This window comes from Oncorhynchus keta, chromosome 9 (assembly GCF_023373465.1).
Source record: "Oncorhynchus keta strain PuntledgeMale-10-30-2019 chromosome 9, Oket_V2, whole genome shotgun sequence".
Lineage (NCBI taxonomy): Eukaryota > Metazoa > Chordata > Actinopteri > Salmoniformes > Salmonidae > Oncorhynchus > Oncorhynchus keta.
This window is the reverse complement of record NC_068429.1, coordinates 45,342,750-45,352,479: the sequence shown is the minus strand read 5'-3', so window position 1 is coordinate 45,352,479 and position 9,730 is coordinate 45,342,750.

Below are 9,730 nucleotides of genomic sequence, written 5' to 3'. Positions count from 1 at the left end.
CATCATTTTCCAGAATTTTCCAAGCTGTTTAAAGGCAGTCAACATAGTGTATGTACATTTCTGACCCACTGGAATTGTGATACAGTGAAACTTGAGATTGGCGTTGAAATCGTGTGAAGGTTCAAGCGTTTCAAGTGTTCACACGTTTATTTGATTGAGAACACGATTTTCTGAACCAAACTAATGTAACGCCCATCTCGGGCCGGGTACAAATCCTCTGAGAATTCTTGTTGCCAGATCATTTAATATTCAATTCTCTACCATAAGTCGCCTCCAACATCGTTTTAGAGAATTTGGCAGTACGTCCAACCGGCCTCACAAACTCAGGCCACGTGTATGGCGTTGTGCTGGAGAGCAGTTGGGAACAGAGTCCCCTATGGTCCCCCATGGTGGTTATGGTATGGGCAAGCATAAGCTACAGACAACGAACACAAATGCAATTTATCGATATAGTGACAAGATCCTGAGGCCAATTATTGTGACATACAGTACATTCATGTTTCAGCATGATAATCAATGGCCCCATCTCTACACAATTTCTGGAAGCTGAAAATGTTCCAGATCTTCCATAGTCTGCATGCTCAGAGACATTCCACCAATTAAGCCTGTTTGAGATGCTCTGGATCGACGTGTAAGACAACGTGTTCCAGTTTACGCCAATATACAGCGAGTGGGACAGGAGTGGGACAAAATTCCACAGGCCACAATCCTGATCAACTCTATGGAAATGGTATGTGTTGAGCTGCATGAGGCAAATGGTGGTCACACCAGATACTGACTGGTTTTCTGATCCATGCTCCTACCTTTTTTTAAAGTATCTGTGACCAACAGATGCATATCTGTATTCCCAGTCATGTGAAATCCATAGGTTAGGGCCTAGTTAATTGTTTTCAATTGACTGATTTGCTTATATGAACTGTAACTCAGTAAAATCTTTGGAATTATTGCATGTTGCTTTTATATTTTTTGATCAGTATAGTTTATCAGTAGATTATTGGGTTTCTATGTCTTGCCTTGGTAGGCCTACAGGCTCGAAACGCCCCTGACTGCAGTGTGCAGTTCGGGTCAGGGCTCAATGTGGGTGGAGTCAAACGTTGGGGCCGGGCTCAATGTAGGCGGAGTCAAACCCGTTTAACCCGAACCCTTCTCCTTCAGGATCACCCACGTTGAGGTAAGCGTAGAAGGTATCAAAGTCAACGACATCGAATCTTAATCGAACCTAACCTACATGGATAAAACTATAAACCATGGCAGTAAGTGAGACTGTCATTATGCATAATGTACTTTGTAATATTCATGTTATACCAGTGCAGTGGTATATTTTTATATGACCAACTACTGCACCGATGCTAGCATAGCGTTAATTAGCCATCATTTGCATGTGAGCTCGCTAATTGGTCACAACGAGGCAATCTTATTTGGACAAATTTGCCTACTTGAGCTTTAAGCCTAGGTTTACAGAACATTCTGTCGTTCTACCCTTGAACAGGTAGTTACCCCACTGTTCCTAGCCCTTCATTGAAAATAAGAATTTGTTTTTAACTGACTTGCCTAGTTAAATAAAGGTAAAATAAAAAAATTCCCTTAGTTACACAGCGAGTCTACACAGCCTACACATAGTATCTACAATGAAATCACCTGGTCCCAACATACATGGCAAGTCAAGAAAAGTAATTGTAACTTTTTCAGTTAAATACGAAACTTCAAGACACATTTACTAAGAAAGCATTCACATTGCTTTGAAACAGTGTCAAAGGAAAGCTTTTGGCATGTGAGTGCATTGATGAGAGAAATGTGTTTGCAGTCAAAAATACATTTTCTGGTCCAGCAACACCCATACATGTTGTGAAAATTACTTGGGCTATTTCAGTTCCAAATGTGTTAAACTGTTATGCATGCTGGAGTATTAAAAGCTGTTGAATTGTACTTTTCCTTTACTTTCACATACACTGTGTTCACAGAAACATTGCTCGGATCTTGTCCCCTGGACCTTGGAGGACTTTTGGTGTGGATGATGTTCAGGTGATATATTCCTTTAAATTATTCCACTGAACTGTACCATTTGATTGTCGTTCCTTTATTGAAAATTGTACCTTGTTCACACCACAGGGCTTACCAATGTAATGAACACAAGGGGAGACAGCGAGCTGGTTTCAAGCACAGGGCGCAGCAGGTGTTTTTTTTTGCAAAGGACCACAGGAGGAGGCAGGTAGCTGGGTCCAGGGGCAGGCAGGGGTCCAAAAGGTCAACAGTACAGGCAGTGAAAAGGCTAGTAACATAGTCTGGGAGATCAGGCAATAGGTAGATAGCCTATTGATTTCCTGTTATCATACACACAACCAGCTCTCTGAAAGACGTGTCACAAAACAAACAACACCTCACAGTGATGGGGTGAAAAGAACTGAACTAAATAGTGTGTGAACAGGTGATTAGAATGTAGGTGATTGGGATCTGAAGAATGAGCTGTGTTCAGGGATCAAGGTGTTTGAGAGTGTGAGCTGGAAAGTGAGCTGCGTGCAGGGGCTCTACGTGTTTGAGGGTGTGAGTTGGAAGCAGACGTTACAACCAAAGCAAGGTTTCTCAAACAACTGTGTGTTTGTTGTGATGGTAAGATGCTGGCTGTTCAGTATATTACAGTGCCTTGCGAAAAGTATTCGGCCCCTTGAACTTTGTGACCTTTTGCCACATTTCAGGCTTCAAACATAAAGATATAAAACTGTATTTTTTTTTTGTGAAGAATCAACAACAAGTGGGACACAATCATGAAGTGGAACGACATTTATTGGATATTTCAAACTTTTTTAACAAATCAAAAACTGAAATTGGGCGTGCAAAATTATTCAGCCCCCTTAAGTTAATACTTTGTAGCGCCACCTTTTGCTGCGATTACAGCTGTAAGTTGCTTGGGGTAGGTCTCTATCAGTTTTGCACATCGAGAGACTGAAATAGAGACTGAAATTTTTTCCCATTCCTCCTTGCAAAACAGCTCGAGCTCAGTGAGGTTGGATGGAGAGCATTTGTGAACAGCAGTTTTCAGTTCTTTCCACAGATTCTCGATTGGATTCAGGTCTGGACTTTGACTTGGCCATTCTAACACCTGGATATGTTTATTTTTTAACCATTCCATTGTAGATTTTGCTTTATGTTTTGGATCATTGTCTTGTTGGAAGACAAATACTGCTCTCTCTTCGTCCGCCCACGTGTTCTCGCACACCCCGAGAGCTTCTGGTCAGCGGGGTGGTGGCACCGGGATCCTCATCTCTCCCAAGTGGTCATTCTCTCTTTCTCCCTTACCCATCTGTCTATCGCCTCCTTTGAATTTCATGCTGTCACAGTTACCAGCCCTTTCAAGCTTAACATCCTTATCATTTATCGCCCTCCAGGTCCCCTCGGAGAGTTCATCAATGAGCTTGATGCCTTGATAAGCTCCTTTCCTGAGGACGGCTCACCTCTCACAGTTCTGGGCGACTTTAACCTCCCCACGTCTACCTTTGAATCATTCCTCTCTGCCTCCTTCTTTCCACTCCTCTCCTCTTTTGACCTCACCCTCTCACCTTCCCCCCTACTCACAAGGCAGGCAATACGCTCGACCTCATCTTTACTAGATGCTGTTCTTCCACTAACCTCATTGCAACTCCCCTCCAAGTCTCCGACCACTACCTTGTATCCTTTTCCCTCTCGCTCTCATCCAACACTTCCCACACTGCCCCTACTCGGATGGTATCGCGCCGTCCCAACCTTCGCTCTCTCTCCCCCGCTACTCTCTCCTCTTCCATCCTATCATCTCTTCCCTCTGCTCAAACCTTCTCCAACCTATCTCCTGATTCTGCCTCCTCAACCCTCCTCTCCCCCCTTTCTGCATCCTTTGACTCTCTATGTCCCCTATCCTCCAGGCCGGCTCGGTCCTCCCCTCCCGCTCCGTGGCTCGACGACTCATTGCGAGCTCACAGAACAGGGCTCCGGGCAGCCGAGCGGAAATGGAGGAAAACTCGCCTCCCTGCGGACCTGGCATCCTTTCACTCCCTCCTCTCTACATTTTCCTCCTCTGTCTCTGCTGCTAAAGCCACTTTCTACCACTCTAAATTCCAAGCATCTGCCTCTAACCCTAGGAAGCTCTTTGCCACCTTCTCCTCCCTCCTGAATCCTCCTCCCCCTCCCCCTCCTCCCTCTCTGCAGATGACTTCGTCAACCATTTTGAAAAAGGTTGACGACATCCGATCCTCGTTGCTAAGTCAAACGACACCGCTGGTTCTGCTCACACTGCCCTACCCTGTGCTCTGACCTCTTTCTCCCCTCTCTCTCCAGATGAAATCTCGCGTCTTGTGACGGCCGGCCGCCCAACAACCTGCCCGCTTGACCCTATCCCCTCCTCTCTTCTCCAGACCATTTCCGGAGACCTTCTCCCTACCTCACCTCGCTCATCAACTCATCCCTGACCGCTGGCTACGTCCCTTCCGTCTTCAAGAGAGCGAGAGTTGCACCCCTTCTGAAAAAACCTACACTCGATCCCTCCGATGTCAACAACTACAGACCAGTATCACTTCTTTATTTTCTCTCCAAAACTCTTGAACGTGCCGTCCTTGGCCAGCTCTCCCGCTATCTCTCTCAGAATGACCTTCTTGATCCAAATCAGTCAGGTTTCAAGACTAGTCATTCAACTGAGACTGCTCTTCTCTGTATCACGGAGGCTCTCCGCACTGCTAAAGCTAACTCTCTCTCCTCTGCTCTCATCCTTCTAGACCACATATGTCAGAGTCAAGGCCCGCGGGCCACATCCGCCCGCGAGAAGGTTTTACGGCCCCTGGGATGATCTTGATTTATTATTAGAACCGGCCCGCAGACCGCAGCAAGCCGGCAGCCCGCAGATCTTTACACGCACCAATACTACATTTCCCACAATGCAACGGTGACGCACCGAGCAGTAGGCTGCTTCATTTCAATATTTATTGGCACAGCAGTTGTCAGCATCACAGTAAAATTAACTTTCAGATACCCATCAAAAATGGCAAAACGGAAGGTGGACACTGAGAACCGGGGGTTTCAAACAAGGTGGGAGTCGGAGTATTTGTTCACGGAGGTAGCTGGAAAACCTGTGTGTCTTCTGTGTGGAGAAAGTGTGGCGGTACTGAAAGAGTATAATCTGAGACGACATTATGAAACGAAACACGCGGACAAAAACAAGAATATGGACATGGAACAAAGGCTACAAAAGGCAGAGGAATTAAAACGAGGCCTCAAATCTCGACAGGCTCTGTTCAAAAAAGCCAAATCACAAGGCCAGGCTGCTGTCAAGGCCAGTTTTATTTTGGCAGAAGAGATCGCTAAATCAGCCCGGCCATTTACGGAGGGGGATTTCATCAAAAACTGCATGATTAAAGTTTGTGACGAAGTTTGCCCAGAAAAAAGGCAACTCTTTTTAAATGTGAGTCTGAGCAGAAACACCATTGCCGAGAGAGTAGACCAGTTGTCCATCAATCTAAAAGAGCAGCTTGTGAAAAGGGAAAAGATTTCATTGCATATTCCTTGGCTGTGGATGAGAGCACCGACATTTCTGACATTGCCCAGTTGTCAATTTTCATCCGCGGAGTGGACTCCAGCCTAAGCGTGACAGAGGAGTTTTTGGCTTTACGTCCTATGCATGGCACAACTACGGGGCATGATTTGTATGAAGAGGTGTCAAGATGTGTAAATGAGATGGAGCTGCCTTGGGAAAAACTCGTGGGTTTGACAACCGACGGAGCACCTGCGATGTGTGGACACAGGAGCGGACTGGTGGCGAAGATACGGGAAAAGATGCAAGAGGAAAACGCGACAGGTGAGCTGACAGCTTATCATTGTATCATACACCAGGAAGCGTTGTGCGGTAAAGCCTTGAAAATGGAGCATGTAATGAGCATCATCACGCGCACAGTTAACTTTATCAGAGCCAAAGGTTTGAATCACCGCCAGTTCAAGGCATTTCTGACGGAGTTAGAAACGGAGCATGGTGATTTGCCTTATCACACAGAGGTGCGATGGCTAAGCCAGGGAAAGGTGCTTCAAAGATGTTTCGAGCTTCGTGAGGAGATTTGTCTGTTCTTGGACAGCAAAGGGAAAGACACAACACAACTCCGAGACGAAATGTTTCTGTGTGAAATGGCTTTTCTGTGTGACATTACGAGTCATCTGAATGCAATGAACTTGCAGCTGCAGGGTCGGGATCGTGTCATCTCTGATATGTACAGTACAGTGAAGGCATTTAAAACCAAACTGACTCTGTGGGAGACGCAGATGCGGAAAGAAAATTTGAGCCACTTTCCCAGCTGCCAGACCATGAAAGAGAGCTCTCTACCAGTGCGTTCCCGAGCGCACAGTTGGCTGATAAAATAGGTATGCTTGCCGCTGACTTTCGACGCCGATTTGCTGACTTTGAAGCACAAAAGCAGGTTGGAACTGCTCGGTAACCCATTTGCTGTTGACGTGGAAAGCTCACCACCAAACCTCCAAATGGAGTTGATTGACCTCCAATGCAATGATGCACTGAGGGCAAAATATGCGGCAGTGGGTGCTGCGGAGTTCGCCCGTTTCCTCCCCGACACAATGCCCCAGCTGCGCATCCAGGCTGCTCAAACGTTGTCTATGTTTGGCAGCACATACCTGTGTGAACAACTGTTTTCTTTGATGAACTTGAACAAAACATCACACAGAAGTCGACTTACTGCTGAACACCTCCACTCAATTCTGAGGATTTCCTCAGCTCAGAGCCTTACCCCGAACATTGATGAACTTGTGGAAAAGATGGGACACCACCAAGTATCACCCTCAACCTCAAACAAGTGAACATTACTGTGCAATCACATATTTAGAGTTTTTACTCAGTTCAAGTTTAAAAGTTAAAGTTTAATATTTGTTTTCACTGCATGTTACTTCTCCTTAAACAAAGTGTTGTTTTTGATTAATAGATTTTTGCACTTTATTTTATTGTATTTCAATCCAATTATATTTTAAAAATATTTCAGTTGAGTGGATGATAGAAAATTGCTATATTGTTTTTTCTTTGAAGTAAATTTAGCCCACTTTTGCTAAAATAGAAAATATAGGCTACTGATGGTGCCTTGAATACGGTTTCTTTCATTTAATGTTCATGTTATGGGGATTTTTATATAAAGGAAATTTGTCTTTTGTGTCTGTTGAAAATTAAAGATTACTGACAGAGCCATAAGAAAATATTGCTTTATTTATCTGATCATATTGGAATATATTTGTTAGGTTTTCAGTAGGTTCAATTAGGTTCACTAGACTATATGCGTCATTTAAAAATTTTTCAATGAACATTCGAACAGTCCGGCCCTCGGCTTGTAGCTAAATTTTTATTTGGCCCTCCGTCCATTTGACTTTGACACCCCTGTTCTAGACCTATCGGCTGCCTTCGATACTGTGAACCATCAGATCCTCCTCTCCACCCTCTCCGAGTTGGGCATCTCCGGCGCGGCCCACGCTGGGATTGCGTCCTACCTGACAGGTCGCTCCTACCAGGTGGCGTGGCGAGAATCTGTCTCCTCCCCACGCTCTCACCACTGGTGTCCCCCAGGACTCTGTTCTAGGCCCTCTCCTATTCTCGCTATACACCAAGTCACTTGGCTCTGTCATAACCTCACATGGTCTCTCCTATCATTGCTATGCAGACGACACACAATTAATCTTCTCCTTTCCCCCTTCTGATGACCAGGTGGCGAATCGCATCTCTGCATGTCTGGCAGACATATCAGTGTGGATGACGGATCACCACCTCAAGCTGAACCTCGGCAAGACGGAGCTGCTCTTCCTCCCGGGAAGGACTGCCCGTTCCATGATCTCGCCATCACGGTTGACAACTCCATTGTGTCCTCCTCCCAGAGCGCTAAGAACCTTGGCGTGATCCTGGATAACACCCTGTCGTTCTCAACTAACATCAAGGCGGTGGCCCGTTCCTGTAGGTTCATGCTCTACAACATCCGCAGAGTACGACCCTGCCTCACACAGGAAGCGGCGCAGGTCCTAATCCAGGCACTTGTCATCTCCCGTCTGGATTACTGCAACTCGCTGTTGGCTGGGCTCCCTGCCTGTGCCATTAAACCCCTACAACTCATCCAGAACGCCGCAGCCCGTCTGGTGTTCAACCTTCCCAAGTTCTCTCACGTCACCCCGCTCCTCCGCTCTCTCCACTGGCTTCCAGTTGAAGCTTCGCATCCGCTACAAGACCATGGTGCTTGCCTACGGAGCTGTGAGGGGAACGGCACCTCAGTACCTCCAGGCTCTGATCAGGCCCTACACCCAAACAAGGGCACTGCGTTCATCCACCTCTGGCCTGCTCGCCTCCCGACCACTGAGGAAGTACAGTTCCCGCTCAGCCCAGTCAAAACTGTTCGCTGCTCTGGCCCCCAATGGTGGAACAAACTCCCCCACGACGCCAGGACAGCGGAGTCAATCACCACCTTCCGGAGACACCTGAAACCCCACCTCTTTAAGGAATACCTAGGATAGGATAAAGTAATCCTTCTCACCCCCCTTAAAGATTTAGATGCACTATTGTAAAGTGGCTGTTCCACTGGATGTCATAAGGTGAATGCACCAATTTGTAAGTCGCTCTGGATAAGAGCGTGTGCTAAATGACTTAAATGTAAAATGTAAATGTAAATGTAAATCTCCGTCCCAGTCTCAGGTCTTTTGCAGACTCCATCAGGTTTTCTTCCAGAATGGTCCTGTATTTGGCTCCATCCATCTTCCCATCAATGTTAACCATCTTCCCTGTCCCTGCTGAAGAAAAGCAGGCCCAAACCATGATGCTGCCACCACCATGTTTGACAGTGGGGATGGTGTGTTCAGGTGATGAGCTGTGTTGCTTTTACGCCAAACATAACATTTTGCATCGTTGCCAAAAAGTTCAATTTTGGTTTCATCTGACCAGAGCACCTTCTTCCACATGTTTGGTGTGTCTCCCAGGTGGCTTGTGGCAAACTTTAAAACGACACTGTTTATGGATATCTTTAAGAAATGGCTTTCTTCTTGCCACTCTTCCATAAAGGCCAGATTTGTGCAATATACGACTGATTGTTGTCCTATGGAAAGAGTCTCCCACCTCAGCTGTAGATCTCTGCAGTTCATCCAGAGTGATCATGGGCCTCTTGGCTGCATCTCTGATCAGTCTTCTCCTTGTATGAGCTGAAAGTTTAGAGGGATGGCCAGGTCTTGGTAGATTTGCAGTGGTCTGATACTCCTTCCATTTCAATATTATCGCTTGCACAGTGCTCCTTGGGATGTTTAAAGCTTGGGAAATCTTTTTTGTATCCAAATCCGGCTTTAAACTTCTTCACAGCAGTATCTCGGACCTGCCTGGTGTGTTCCTTGTTCTTCATGATGCTCTCTGCGCTTTTAACGGACCTCTGAGATTATCACAGTGCAGGTGCATTTATACGGAGACTTGATTACACACAGGTGGATTGTATTTATCATCATTAGTCATTTAGGTCAACATTGGATCATTCAGAGATCCTCATTGAACTTCTGGAGAGTTTGCTGCACTGAAAGTAAATGGGCTGAATAATTTTGCACGCCCAATTCTTCAGTTTTTGATTTGTTAAAAAGTTTGAAATATCAATAAATGTCGTTCCACTTCATGATTGTGTCCACTTGTTGTTGATTCTTCACAAAAAAATACAGTTTTATATCTTTATGTTTGAAGCCTGAAATGTGGCAAAAGGTCTCAAAGTTC